The 17,059-nt window shown below is 39.7% G+C and overlaps 1 protein-coding gene across 1 annotated transcript in view; it reads right to left on the reverse strand.

The window, feature by feature from the left end:
* The window catches only part of LOC130327199 (uncharacterized), a 21,774-nt gene extending 6,482 nt beyond the window's left edge, over window positions 1-15,292 (reverse strand). Inside the window, exon 1 of the mRNA XM_056553405.1 lies at window positions 15,079-15,292. The gene's annotated coding sequence lies outside the window, so the exon portion shown is untranslated. The remainder of the gene's footprint in view (window positions 1-15,078) is intronic.
* Window positions 15,293-17,059: the final 1,767 nt, after the last annotated feature.

The following is a 17,059-nucleotide window of genomic DNA, read 5'->3' on the forward strand; positions in this document are numbered from 1 at the left end:
GTTTATGATAAAAATTACTTGTTTGACAGCACAATAGAAAGAGACATTTCCGTCACATTGAGGATTAAACCTGCAGACATACTTTCGATGAAGAGTTCTTTTCTCTGCGCTTATTGTTGCCGGGTTAGCCGAGACGTTTGACTGGGAATGTTTGTTTTGTAGGGATTAATATTATGTGGAAATAACCATATTATTGGATCGCTGTAACCTGCACTTTTTTTTTTGTAAAAAAAAAAAAAAAAAGAGAAAAAAAAGTGTGTGTGTATATATATGATATATATGAGATATATATATATAAATAAAACTATATACAGTGGTCCCTCAAGATACAATATTAATTGGTTCCAGGATGACCATTGTATGTTGAATCCATTGTATGTTGAGACCAGAACTCTATGGAAAGCTGGTAATTGGTTCTAAAGGCACCAAAATGTCATCCAAAAATAGGAAAAAGTGAGAATTAAAGAAATATAAGTAGATAACGAATACAGATAAAGCAACTCCTTACATATAAAAGTAATAAAGATCTGCTGGGAGCTGTAAATCACTGTCTATGTCAGTGTTTCCCAAGCATGGAGCCTCCAGCTGTTGCAAAACTACAACTCCCAGCATGCCCGGACAGCCAAAGGCTGTCCGGGCATGCTGGGAGTTGTAGTTTTGCAACAGCTGGGGGCACCCGGCTTGGGAAACACTGGTCTATGTATAGGACAAGAGCTTCTACAGGCTCCTGTACAGTACGCACAGTGTCCTAAAAAAGTAACATGGAGCCGCCCTCACCTGGTGTCCAGAGGAGCAGCTAACCCTGGTACAGGTAAAGTGTACAGAACATGTAATACCTCCCTGTACTGTAGGGGGCACTGCCAGACACCAGTCAGTGCATACACTTCAGTAATACAGGGGTTTTACCAGTGAATGCCCATTCTGATTGGTCAGTTCTTCCGGCCATTGACACGTTTCACAGATCTGGATGGTGTAATATTGTATGTTGAGTCTGGTTTCAACTTGCAGTGGTCCAGAAAACACCATTGTATGTTGAAACTATTGTATGTTGAGGCCATTGTAAGTTGAGGGATCACTGTATATGTGTATGAACTAAGACATTCTTTAAGCACGAACACCGTGCAACGTCCTGACTTCACATATTACTCATGGCCTTCATTTTGTTTCCTTATAGGTCTCTAAAGAATCAAAAAAACCTCAGGTAAGATTTAAAAGATTTTTAAATTTTTTAGCTAGCAGCTTAATTCCCATAGGAGCCGGCGTATTGTTTCAGATTGTACATGTAAAGTTCTGTTTGGTATTCTCTATGGTACTGTTTTGTTTACCAGCGTGTATTATTTGCATATAGTCATCCTTGTCAGTATAGGAGAGAAGGGGGGTATATGTTTTTGTATAGAAGCGATCAGTGCGTCTCCTTACCACTTGTGGGTTGGATGGAGCCTTACTGTAATATTGTGTCTGAGGTCTCCATTTCACTTCAGTATTCCCAGCATACAATGGTCTTCATGTATTAAAAATGTCTTGGAGAATAAGCGGGTCCCAGAAGCAAACACTGTATTCCTGGACCCGCTGTCCTATCGTTTTCGACATTTTTAATAATGGTGTGCATCACTTCTCCGTTGACATTCAACAAAGCGTTTTCATTATTAATGAACATTTCTCATGACATTTTAATTCTCTGCGAAATCTGATGGAAAATTGGCCTTTCTGTCATCTACCTCAACCACTGCACCTAGGGTACAATGTTTTTTTTAGTTTATACTAGCTGAGTACCCGGCGCTGCCCGTTTTTCCTACCTAATCCTTGTGGGGGAGGAAAAGCAACAATGGAGGAAGCTTTTGTCCTCATATCCTGACCCCATATCCCCTTTTCATATCCCGACCCCAAATCCCCTCTTCATAGTCCGACCTCATATCCTCATATCCCGTCCCCCATATCCCGTCCCCCATATCCCGTCCCCCATATCCCGTCCCCCATATCCCGTCCCCCATATCTCGTCCCCCATATCCCGTCCCCCATATCCCGTCCCCCATATCCCGTCCCCCATATCCCGTCCCCATAGCTAATCCTCAAATTCCATCCTCAGGTGGGGCTGTGTTGTGGTAAAGATATTGCAAGTTGAAAAAAGGGGTGTGGCTTAAAAGGTGGGCAGGTCTTTCTGAAATGGGGTGTGGCTTACCAGCTGGACTGACACGTTCACCAGGAGAAGCAGAGCGGAGCTTAAGGAGTAAGGCACCAGAGGTCCTATATACTTGCATGGGACTTGAAACAAAAACCCCATCCTTCACATATGGGGGCAGGTTAGGGGTTAATTTAACTATTATATCTTTTTATTTGACATATAAGTAACATGTGACCAATGGAAAGAGGAAAAGAGTCCAACCAGCTCATACCGCCCGGACAGATGGAGCATGGATCCAGGTGCTGGACAACACCGAAGAAAATGGAAGAACAAAAGGTAGGATCCAGCTCTTAATGCAAATAAAAACAGTTTTAAATTCAATAGACATACACAGGAACATAGGAGGTTACGCGTTTCAAGCGCCAAGAGCTCTTAGTCATACTATGACTAAGTGCGCTTCAAACGCATAACCTCCTATGTTCCTGTATATGTCTATTGAATTTAAAACTGTTTTTATTTGCATTAAGAGCTGGATCCTACCTTTTGTTCTTCTAACATGTGACCAAGTATTATCGAAATATCTCCAGCCTTTGGAAGTTATAGAGGAACATATATTTTCCATAGACTTGTATGGGACTTTAAATTGAAAACCCCGACCCTCACAAATAGGGGTGGGTGAGGGTTAAATTACCTATCCTATGGTTGTTGTTGACATATAAGTAACGTGTGTAAAATTTCATGTTAAAGGGGTATTCCAGGCCAAAACTTTTTTTATATATCAACTGGCTCCGGAAAGTTAATCAGATTTGTAAATTACTTCAGGCTTGGCTGTCTTGTCTGGATAATTAACATATCTTTATATATATATATATATATATATATATATATATATATATATATGTTATTATAAAGGATCAATATCCCTTTCCTTGGCATCAGGTCAACACAATGCAAGAACTATCCACATTCTTTTTTTCCAAATGGGGAAACTCAGTATTTTCCACTACTTTAAATATTTTTGATTTGTTGCCCGTTCACGCAAACCAAACATTTTCTCCTTAATTCTTGGTGAGGCCCAGCCAGTATAAACAGCTTGGAAAATGTCCCTAGAATTTATTAAACCATGTAATATTTACAGCTTTTCATGTGCCATAGACCTGTTCCAAAATAAGAGGTCAAACCACTGAAAAAATAAAGAAATGGTAAAATGGTATTTATTAAGTTCTGAAAATATCATTTGTATATTATGTGAGCGGATTGATTAAACTTATGGGTCACAATGACCATTGTTATACGTTGACTGGGTCAGCAGGGTCACATCACTGGGGGGGGGGTTGGGGGGGGGGAGAGTTAAAGAGTTAATGGCATTTAAAGCAGATTTTTACATCTTGCCCAAAAGTTGTCATTTCTTAGACCTGCTGCGATTGGGAGTTATAAGCCAGAGAAGGGCATGATAGCGCGACTCTTTGGCTGTCATGCAAATCTGACCTTTTCTGTCCTTTTGCATAAGTCTATGGAGAGAAAAGGTCGGATCTCCTCTGTGGCCGGAGAATAGAGTGAGACCCGGTGTGATCACAACTTGACATGTCTGGATAACGGGGCAGATTTATCATTGCCTTCCTTACATCATGTCCAAAGTGGTTTCAAATGACAGTAACCCTTTAATGCTAGAGGCATACACTCTGTATGCAGGTCCCATGTTACTCTTTAGTCTGTGGTGTCAGTTTTGTATTCAATTACTGTAATAGTCTAACTTTGCTTCTTAAAATAGTTTTACTAGAGCCTTCCCAAACACATTAAGGGGATTTCTGGGCCACTTAAAGTCCATGCAAAAATTACAAATGTTTCTCTGTCAATCTTTACTTTGTTTGATGCTGCGTCTGCATCACAATCTGCATGAAATTCACATCCTATTAATTTTAATGGAATCGTTCATAATTCACAAAAAAACACCACATTTTCACGTAAAATTTAGATTTTTATAAAACAACTTACTGCGTGTGAATATATGCCAACTGTTCAGATTCCCTGTAGCGCCACCACTGGGGAAATGAAGAATTATAATTTGGCCAGTTATCAGTAATCAGTGGGTTGCATTTGAAATACGGGATAGGAATGGTCCTCCAGATGGAGGGACACTCTTTGCAGCTGCTCTCCCCTCTGGCCAAGAGGTAAGGATTCTAAACAGGAGCCCGTTTTTATGAGTTCAGAACTCCCTAATAGGGCGTATGAGGGCAATAGAGGTCTCTTGTACAAATCTTTCAGAGCTCTTTGGATATAACGTTAGAACGTTCTCATTGACTGCAATGGGACAGCAATGCACATGAATTCAAGTTTTCAAACTGCAGACTCTGATATCCAAGATCTCTAAGTCTGTAGAAGAATGGGCTCAGCACTCGAAAAAGCACCTTGGCCCTTTTGGTTTTTGTGATTTTTAATGTTTAATTCCTGAGAATATGGAATTTCACAGCACGTACAACATAACTGATAAGTAGTTACGTCTGTTCTATATTGCCCTGTGTTTGGAGCCTCCTAAGATGTCATCACACTGAGAGGAGTATGCTATAACCATAGTTCAGAATGCAAGAACATCTGTTTTCCAACGCATTTCACATCTCGCTCAAATTGCTCTTCAGCGAGATTTTAGAGACTAAAATATTCCGTACTTGTGCGTGAGGCATAATTGTATTTTATGGCCCATCATCTTGTCATCAGTCATTGTGATAGAACATTTGGCCATCTGCTGTGTTTACCAATCAGTGTAATATCCACGTCTGATGGACAATAATGGCCAGAATTGGGGACGATTGGACTTCAGCTAATATGTCTAGATAAAACACGTGTTGACCTTGGACTGAGGATAAAGTCCTGTATCCACGTGATGCAGATTCAGTAGGACCACATTGATGTAGTTGAAGGTAACTGGGGAAACGTCAGGTTGAGGTTTAACCAGGGTGGTGGTTGTGGGTTTCATTCGTTAGGTAGGGTGTTATGTCATTTTGAGGGGATTAAAAAAAAAGGTAAAAATTTACATATATATAAAATGTATGTATTTGTGAATGTATGTTCCAGCTTTACCTCTGAACAGCTGGAGATATTTTGATTTAATTTGCCAAACATGTTATTAAACTGTCAACTAAAGGGATAGTTAAAGGAGTATTCCAGGATTTTTTTTATTTGACTATGCTACAGGGGCTGTAAAGTTAGTGTAGTTCATAATATAGTGTCTGTACCTGTCTCTGATGGCTGATCTTGTATTCTTATGTGATCTTTGCTCCTGTCTCAGGTATTCCCAGGATGCAGTGTGGCAGAGACACCACCTCAATAGTCAGGTGATGACAGGGAGCCTGTTCTGCTTCAATGGGTGTAGCGACCACAGGGAATTTGCAACAGTTAGAGGCACACTGGTTAGAAAGCACTGGTCTTTTGTATGGAATTCAGCTTTGTTGTTCAATAGGTGGGGTGGCTGATGTGTGGGAGGGAGAAAAGTGGAATTATGGGATTTGTAGTAAAAGAGAAAACTCCAACAGGAAAAAGCCAGTTCACAAAAAGAAAACCACAGCTTTATGGTAATCTCACAACTTAGCCATTTAACAAGCACAGATCCTTCCTAAGCATGTAAATTACTGTCTGGCAGGTAAGTGCTAAAAGCACCTTATGGTGGATAACCCTAACCCACCCCTATGTAATTCTATGGTACATGTTCTGCTCTGCATCTCCTGATAAGTGTGTCATCCTGCTTGCAAGCCACACCACTACCAAACGACATGCCCCTCCCACAAGCCACACCACTACCAAACGACATGCCCCTCCCACAAGCCACACCACTACCAAACGACATGCCCCTCCCACAAGCCACACCACTACCAAACGACATGCCCCTCCCACAAGCCACACCACTACCAAACGGCATGCCCCTCCCACAAGCCGCACCACTACCAAACGACATGCCCCTCCCACAAGCCACACCACTACCAAATGGCATGCCCCTCCCACAAGCCGCACCACTACCAAACGACATGCCCCTCCCACAAGCCACACCACTACCTAACGACATTTTACATTTTAGGACCCTTTTGCAACCCTAAAGGGTTTGTTTATAAGATTGTGTGTTTGGCTTTTATGTCTCTTTAAATGTAAGGTAAATAAAACTTGGATTTTATTGGAATTGTGCCAGACTTTGCAGTTTTTGCCTGCATTCCCATTGTGCCTTATCTGTACTTCTAACATCACCACCACACTTTTAGAGTTTATTTTTTAGATGGCGCAATTTAAAAAGTTTTCTTCTTCTTTAGACTACCATTTAATATTATAGAGGTGATCATTAAATAATTTTTTTACTACAAATCCCATAATTCCATTTTCCTCCCTCCCACACATTAGCCACCCCACCCATTGAAACATAAATGAGCTGCATCCATTCAAAAGACCTGTGGTTTTCAATCAGGGTGTCTACAGCTGTTGCATTAGTTGCAGATTGATCCCTCCACGCATTGAAGCAGAAAGGCTCCCTGTCATCAGCTGACTAGTGAGATCTGGTCTCGGCCGCATTGCAACCTGGGAGAAATCTGAGACAATAGTCATTTTGTATGCTGCTAAAAATGAATATTGGGGTGAAAATCACAGAAGAATTGTGAGAAAACGTCACACACAGGTACAGACACTATATTATGAACTACAGCCCCTGTAGCATAGTCAAATAAAAAAAATTCCTGGAATACCCCTTTAAATTTAGAGCTTTGCTGAATGGAATTTCTGCATAATTGCGGAAATTTGGCATTGTCAACAGAGCGTTTCTTTTCAAGGTTGCGCCTGGCCACCAGCTGTAGCCAGTCCTGTTTATTCTCGAAGCCTGGATGCTGCTGTGCAGGGGCCACAGCACCCCTATGTTCTCAGAATCGGTGAGGGTCCCAAAGGCTGGAACCCAACAATCCTAAAAGTTGATGGCATAGCAAAGCAACTTACCGTAACCTAAAGGGGTACTCCAGTGAAAACATTTTTTTTCCATATCAACTGGCTCCAGAAAGTTAAACAGATTTGTAAAATACTTCTATTAAAAAATCTTAACCCTTCCAGTACTTATCAGCTGCTGTATACTCCACAGGAAGTTGTGTAGTTCTTTCCAGTCTGACCACAGTGCCCTTTGTTGCCATCCCTGTCCATGACAGGAACTGTCAGGAGCAGGAACAAATCCCCATTGGAAACCTCTCCTGCTCTGGACAGTTCCTGACATGGACAGAGGTGTCAGCAGAAAGAACTGTGGTCAGACTGAAAAGAACTACACAACTTCCTCTGGAGCATACAGCAGCTGATAAGCACTTGAAGGATTAAGATATTTATATAGTAGTATTTTACAAATCTATTTAACTTTCTGGCACCAGTTGATTTGGAAAAAAATTAAATGAAAATGTTTTTCACTGGAGTACCTTTAATAAGCATTAATTAGCATTATTGGGTTATTAGGCCGTTTACACTAGAAAGTCAACATCTTGGAATGAATGGAAAATTATGATTATTGGCATAATGGAATTTGCATATTATGCTCTAAAATACATCCAGAGTAAATTCCTGTCATTTTACATCACATTGCCCAGTACAGTAAATTACAAACCGATTTGAGTTAAATGGACAAAAGTCCGATCTGCCCAAATATTTGCCCATCTCTGACTGTTAGTAACGTATATGTCTAATAATAAACCTCTACTTCAGTTCTAGGTTGCTGCTTATTTTAAAACCTAGTGGTTCTTTTACGGTTTACTCGACTGTACAGGGATTGGGTGGAACACTTTAAATACAAAGAGGGCACTGTAATAAGAAGCTGTGGTTAGTGGCGTGGAGGTGGGGAGCTAGAAAACGTAAAAACATGGTATCAAAACACAAACTGCAATAAAACTCAGAAAGGGAAAAGATCTCTAAAAGTGGAGCTGTCCTAGAATCTGAAATCATATCTAGCACCTTGTGTGAAGTTTTTCATAATTCTGCACACCCCCTCCCCCACCCTCCAGCCGTACCCTCCATAGTAGGTGGGTTTCATAGCTAAGTATTATACAGAGCTGTCTGTGCAGGGAAAGGAGAGTACAGAGGAAGGGCTGGTGCAAGGATTTTTGCCACCCTGGACGAAAGCTAATCTTGCCACCTATTGACTCCGCCCATTGACATGCCCCACCTTACTACTGGGGTGACACACTGTAGCAAATCTCCTCCTCATGGGGCAGAGGTATGGTTTCGCGCGAGATGTCAGTGCCTGCCTGCCTGCCTGCCTGCCTGCCTGCCTGCCTGCCTGCCCTCGGAGGTGGCACTGCGATCCTACAGCAAGCTAAAGAATACAGATTATTATGGTGGTGGTGGGGGGACAGCTATGCAATGGTGGTGCTTTCTGGGCGGGGGCTTCGGATGAGCGGTGGGTGCTTTGGATTTTGGCTGGCTGCTAACTTTCTAACTTTCTTGCAGCAAGCAGAGTGGCGCCCCCATCAAGGAGAGCGTTCTAGGCGGGTGCCTATTTTGCCTATAGACAGTACCGGCCCTGTACAGAGGTTTGGTATGGCACTGTTAATACCGGTTATATCAGAGAAGCGGGCAGCAGAAATCTACCCCTTTCGATCATGTGACGTGGCCCAATGTTTGTGTCCTGTAAAAACCCCCATGGGCAAGATCTGGGGTTGAAGCACTTCTTTGTGAACAGCTTAGCTGCAACCTGTAACCAGTGGTTTCTCCATATTTTGGGGGGAGGGGTACACTGAGGGCTATTACACAACGCTACATACTGTACATGACACCAGAATATAGTAGTGCTGCACTCTGTGCTGCTAGGATATAATCTTGTCATACAGGATATCATGATACCATACGCTATGCTGTCAGGATATCATAGTGCCACATTATGTACCCAGGACTTACTAGTGTCACAATTTGTGCTGCCAGAATAAAATAATGTCACACACTGTGCCACTAGGATATAATAAAGCCACATACTGTGCTGTTAGGATAATAGTGCCACAAACTTTAAAGGGGTACTCCGGTGAAAAACGTTTTTTTTTTTTTTTTTTTAAATCAACTGGTGCCAGAAAGTTAAACAGATTTGTAAATTACTTCTATTAAAAAATTTTAATCCTTCCTGTACTTATTAGCTGCTGAATACTACAGTGGAAATTATTTTCTGTTTGAAACACAGAGCTCTCTGCTGACATCATGAGCACAGTACTCTCTGCTGGCCTCTCTGTCCATTTTTAGGAACTGTCCAGAGTAAAAGGAAATCCCCATAGCAAACATATGCTGTTCTGGACAGTTCATAAAATGGACAGAGATGTCAGCAGAGAGCACTGTGCTTGTGATGTCAGCAGACAGTTCTGTATTTCAAAAAGAAAATAATTTCCGCTGTAGTATTCAGCAGCTAATAAGTACAGGAAGGATTAAGATTTTTTAATAGAAGTAATTTACAAATATGTTTAATTTTCTGGCACCAGTTGATTAAAAAAAAAAAATGTTTCACCGGAGTACTCCTTTTAAAAAAATAAATAAAAAAAAAAGTGAAAAGAAAAGGTAATAGATGTGCATTAACTCCTACCCTAATAAAAGTTTAAGGGTGGGGTCACATAACACAATCTCCGCAACGTATTTTACTGCTAGTTACACTACCCTTAGTGTACCTCCAGCTTTTCCCCTCTGATCGCAGTGGCAAGTGTTTGCTCGGATCATTCACCCAAGGTGAAATGCTGTATGAGTCGCAGAACGTATGCACATTGGTGACTCGCATGCCCCTGTGTGACTGCTCGGAGCAGCGGACTGCCGTTGTGAGCAGGGGAAAAAGCTGGAGGCACACAAAGGGTTGGGTAACTAGCAGTAAAATACTCTGCGGATCCGTGTCGTCTGACCCTACCCTAAATCACTCCTTTTTCACCATTTTAAGTAAATAAAATAATGTAAACAAAAAAAATGTATGTATAAATATACATGGTATTGCCACGTGCCTAAATGATAAATATACACACATTACACAGGTATATGCATATAGAACACACATTATAGCCATGTACACATAACACATACACTAGATTGCACATCACATACACATTATAAGCACACATTACTCACAGTATATACGTGCGCACATCACATATACATTATAAGCACACATTACACACAGTAGATACATGTACACATCATACACATTACACACAGTAGATACATGTACACATCACATACACATTACACACAGTAGATACATGTACACATCACATACACATTACACACAGTAGATACATGTACACATCACATACACATTACACACAGTAGATACATGTACACATCACATACACATTACACACAGTAGATACATGTACACATCACATACACATTACACACAGTAGATACATGTACACATCACATACACATTACACACAGTAGATACATGTACACATCACATACACATTACACACAGTAGATACATGTACACATCACATACACATTGTACACATCACATACACATTAAACACAGTAGATACATGTACACATCACATACACATTACACAGTATATACATCTACACATCACATACACATTGTACACATCACATACACATTAAACACAGTAGATACATGTACACATCACATACACATTACACACAGTATATACATGTACACATCTCATACACATTACACACAGTATATACATGTACACATCACATACACATTACACACAGTATATACATGTACACATCACATACACATTACACACAGTATATACATGTACACATCACATACACATTACACACAGTATATACATGTACACATCGCATACACATTACACACAGTATATACATGTACACATCACATACACATTACACACAGTATATACATGTACACATTGCATACACATTACACACAGTATATACATGTACACATCGCATACACATTACACACAGTATATACATGTACACATTGCATACACATTACACACAGTATATACATGTACACATCACATACACATTACACACAGTAGATACATGTACACATCACATACACATTACACACAGTAGATACATGTACACATCACATACACATTACACACAGTAGATACATGTACACATCTCATACACATTACACACAGTATATACATGTACACATCTCATACACATCACATACACATTACACACAGTATATACATGTACACATCACATACACATTACACACAGTATATACATGTACACATCACATACACATTACACACAGTATATACATGTACACATCTCATACACATTACACACAGTAGATACATGTACACATCTCATACACATCACATACACATTACACACAGTAGATACATGTACACATCTCATACACATTACACACAGTATATACATGTACACATCTCATACACATCACATACACATTACACACAGTATATACATGTACACATCACATACACATTACACACAGTATATACATGTACACATCACATACACATTACACACAGTATATACATGTACACATCTCATACACATTACACACAGTAGATACATGTACACATCTCATACACATCACATACACATTACACACAGTAGATACATGTACACATCACATACACATTACACACAGTAGATACATGTACACATCACATACACATTACACACAGTAGATACATGTACACATCACATACACATTACACACAGTATATACATGTACACATCACATACACATTACACACAGTATATACATGTACACATCTCATACACATTACACACAGTAGATACATATACACATCTCATACACATCACATACACATTACACACAGTAGATACATGTACACATCTCATACACATTACACACAGTATATACATGTACACATCTCATACACATCACATACACATTACACACAGTATATACATGTACACATCACATACACATTACACACAGTATATACATGTACACATCTCATACACATTACACACAGTAGATACATGTACACATCTCATACACATCACATACATATTACACACAGTAGATACATGTACACATCACATACACATTACACACAGTAGATACATGTACACATCACATACACATTACACACAGTATATACATGTACACATCACATACACATTACACACAGTATATACATGTACACATCTCATACACATTACACACAGTAGATACATGTACACATCTCATACACATCACATACACATTACACACAGTAGATACATGTACACATCACATACACATTACACACAGTAGATACATGTACACATCAAATACACATTACACACAGTATATACATGTACACATCTCATACACATTACACACAGTATATACATGTACACATCACATACACATTACACACAGTATATACATGTACACATCTCATACACATTACACACAGTATATACATGTACACATCACATACACATTACACACAGTATATACATGTACACATCTCATACACATTACACACAGTATATACATGTACACATCACATACACATTACACACAGTAGATACATGTACACATCTCATACACATTACACACAGTAGATACATGTACACATCTCATACACATTACACACAGTATATACATGTACACATCACATACACATTACACACAGTATATACATGTACACATCACATACACATTACACACAGTATATACATGTACACATCACATACACATTACACACAGTATATACATGTACACATCACATACACATTACACACAGTATATACATGTACACATCTCATACACATTACACACAGTATATACATGTACACATCTCATACACATTACACACAGTATATACATGTACACATCGCATACACATTACACACAGTATATACATGTACACATCTCATACACATTACACACAGTATATACATGTACACATCACATACACATTACACACAGTATATACATGTACACATCACATACACATTACACACAGTATATACATGTACACATCACATACACATTACACACAGTATATACATGTACACATCACATACACATTACACACAGTATATACATGTACACATCGCATACACATTACACACAGTATATACATGTACACATCACATACACATTACACACAGTATATACATGTACACATCACATACACATTACACACAGTATATACATGTACACATCACATACACATTACACACAGTATATACATGTACACATCACATACACATTACACACAGTATATACATGTACACATCACATACACATTACACACAGTATATACATGTACACATCACATACACATTACACACAGTATATACATGTACACATCGCATACACATTACACACAGTATATACATGTACACATCTCATACACATTACACACAGTATATACATGTACACATCGCATACACATTACACACAGTATATACATGTACACATCGCATACACATTACACACAGTATATACATGTACACATCGCATACACATTACACACAGTATATACATGTACACATCGCATACACATTACACACAGTATATACATGTACACATCGCATACACATTACACACAGTATATACATGTACACATCGCATAGACATTACACACAGTATATACATGTACACATCACATACACATTACACACAGTATATACATGTACACATCTCATACACATTACACACAGTATATACATGTACACATCTCATACACATTACACACAGTATATACATGTACACATCGCATACACATTACACACAGTATATACATGTACACATCTCATACACATTACACACAGTATATACATGTACACATCACATACACATTACACACAGTATATACATGTACACATCACATACACATTACACACAGTATATACATGTACACATCACATACACATTACACACAGTATATACATGTACACATCTCATACACATTACACACAGTATATACATGTACACATCTCATACACATTACACACAGTATATACATGTACACATCTCATACACATTACACACAGTATATACATGTACACATCACATACACATTACACACAGTATATACATGTACACATCACATACACATTACACACAGTATATACATGTACACATCACATACACATTACACACAGTATATACATGTACACATCACATACACATTACACACAGTATATACATGTACACATCACATACTGTCCCCTCCTTATAGATGCCACTGCCTGTAACTCCTGGAGAAAACCCGACGTGATCTGAAAAGTTATAAAAATTAAAAAGGTAAATGAAAATTTTGGAGACTTTATAAAGTTGAAGAAAATTTAGACACGTCAGAAGTGTTTATAGCAAGGAAAAGCTTTGACGTCTGCACAAGTAAAATTCCACCTGGAATATTGATGCTATCAGACCGACCGAAAGGTGGCATTTACTTGTTTATTGTGCAGGCGTCCAGGTTCTTTCTTGCTGTAGACACATCACGGAAACTTCTATAGGAATTGTCGCACTTAGGGGAATCATTGTATCAAAATCAGCAGAAGTGTGTAAACAAAAAGGCATAAAAAAGGCCAAATATAGACAGAAAAAAAGGGTAAACACAATGATGAATGCCGACCTAAGTGCTGGACTACAGTCAGTAGCCAAGTAGGGAGGAGTGGAGACCATGTGGCACAGTAGTTTTCTACCGCAGGGGTGGTATCGCCAGGTTGTGCCATCAATGCTCGATCAATGGAGGTGACTGTCATTGGCATGTGATGGCATGTCCTGTGCAGAAGATCTCAGGAGCACTTTTCTTTAATCTCTTCACGATACCTGAGAAATCAGTCGGGGTTTCTGCACAGTAATGATGACGTGGTCCAGATTTTCTGCTAATTACTTTAAATTCCAGAAGTCCTAAAACTGAGGCCAGAATAAACATTTTGCCTACGTACCCCATCCCTTGTATCTACTCTGCACCTACACAGTGTTTTACCAGACAGGGTCACCAAACTCACAGATGGTACCGTCACGAATCACTCACCTTCTATAGCGTCACTCCTCACTCCTCACCCGGTACGAGCACCTACTACTCCGAGCTTCGTCTTGAAAGCCCGATCATCCTTCGTTGCAGCTCTGCCTACAATCCCAGAGGTTCACTGCTATGACTTAACAGTCCTCGGGCTGGAACGGAAGTTTCTAGTAATAGGAGAAGTTCAGGTTACGTTTTCAGGAGGCTGGGGTTTTTTTTTTGCTTTTTTTTTTCTCCCCCCCCCTGTACCATGTGACAGACTATTCCAGACCAGAAAAGGAAAATGTGTCTTGTTATTGTGAAGGGTTATTGAACAGGACTCTCACTTTCAGTTTCAGATTATGCTAATTTACTAAAGAAGAACATTATCTCATACTAGCGGAGTACCCGCCGTTGCCTGGTCTTTTCATATAAATCTTCTAGGAGAGGAAAAGCAACAATACAGTGGTCCCTCAAGTTACAATATGAATTGGTTCCAGGGCGACCATTGTATGTTGAGACCAGAACTCTATGGAAAGCTGGAAATTGGTTCTGAAGCCACCAAAATGTCATCCAAAAATAGGAAAAAGTGAGAAGTAAACAAAAATAAGTAGATAACTAATACAGATAAAGCAAATTCTTACATATAAAAGTAATAAAGATCTGCTGGGATCTGTAATCACTGTCTATGATGACTGTCTAGGAGCTTCTTCAGGGTCCTGTACAGTACACAGTGTCCTAAAAAAGTAACATGGAGCCGTCCTTACCTGGAGCAGCTAACCCTGGCACAGGTAAAGATTAGTACAAAACATGTAATACCTCCCTGTACAGTAGGGGGCGCTACCAGACAGCCATTCAATGCATGCACTTTAGGAATACAAGTATTTTACCAGTGAATGCCCATTCTGATTGGTCAGTTCCTCCAGTCATTGCTATGTTTCACACATCTGGACTGTCTGTAGCATTGTATGATGAGTCTGGTTTCAAGTTACAATGGTCCAGAAAAGACCATTGTATGCAGAAAATATAGTGTATTGAGGCCATTGTAAGTTGAGTGATCACTGTATATAAGTATGTGGGGAGTGCTTGGAGCCCTGCTACTGAGCTTTACCTGTTTTCTGAAGAGAATATCTGTCTGGTAAAGCAGCCATATTGGAGCTCTTTGGGAAAGCTGGGTGGCACACATACTGTGTACCACCCAGCTTTACCATTTTCCCCAAGCCCCTGCAGTAATGCGCTGTTTGTCCTTCCTGCACTTGTCACTGCAGCAGCGCTGCCATACCCTGCCCCGCACTGAGGTCTCCTCTCACACCTTGTCAGTCATTACCAAAATATTAATTCTCTGCAAATAATCGTAGAGCAGTTTTTATACACCTATATTCAGCAAAGGTGCCTCACAGATTACCCTCAGAATTCTTCTCTATTCCTATGCCGGTGGTTGACTTTGGGGACCTCCTTTGAGAAGGACCTTTTCGTCAAATTACCTATGACAGGTGTCCCTCATCCTTTTGTTTAGTGTTGTCATAGGGACATAGGGCTTCAGGTAGGAGGGCCAACACAGCCTGAAAGGGAACTACTTGTCCACACGTTTGAGATGTGGTGCACATATCCATGATAAACATTGTAGAGGAACAAGTGATCTAGGAGTCAGGAGAAGGCTATAAATATTATGGGTCTCGTGCTGGTGAACTCCAGGCCCATTCGGTTTTCCCCTCCTTATCCTTATAGGTGCTGGACAATGTGATTTACATACATCATAAGTCTGTAGGGGAAATGTTTTAAAGTCTGACATTTTTTTTTTTGTTTCTCCAAAACGCCACCTCTGAGAGAAGACCTCCCCCTTACCCGGACTGGACTTTCTGTGACAGATTTTCAGTTTCTTATTTATTAAGTATTCCTTCATGAGATGACAACCCAATGGAAGACCACTTTTTTCTTTATTTAATTTTTTTTTGCACTTTTGGGTGGTTGTCTGAAAGAGTACCCGTACTTTTCACCGTATAAGACGCACTTT

Source organism: Hyla sarda, unplaced genomic scaffold (genome assembly GCF_029499605.1).
Source record: "Hyla sarda isolate aHylSar1 unplaced genomic scaffold, aHylSar1.hap1 scaffold_2941, whole genome shotgun sequence".
Classification (NCBI taxonomy): Eukaryota; Metazoa; Chordata; class Amphibia; order Anura; family Hylidae; genus Hyla; species Hyla sarda.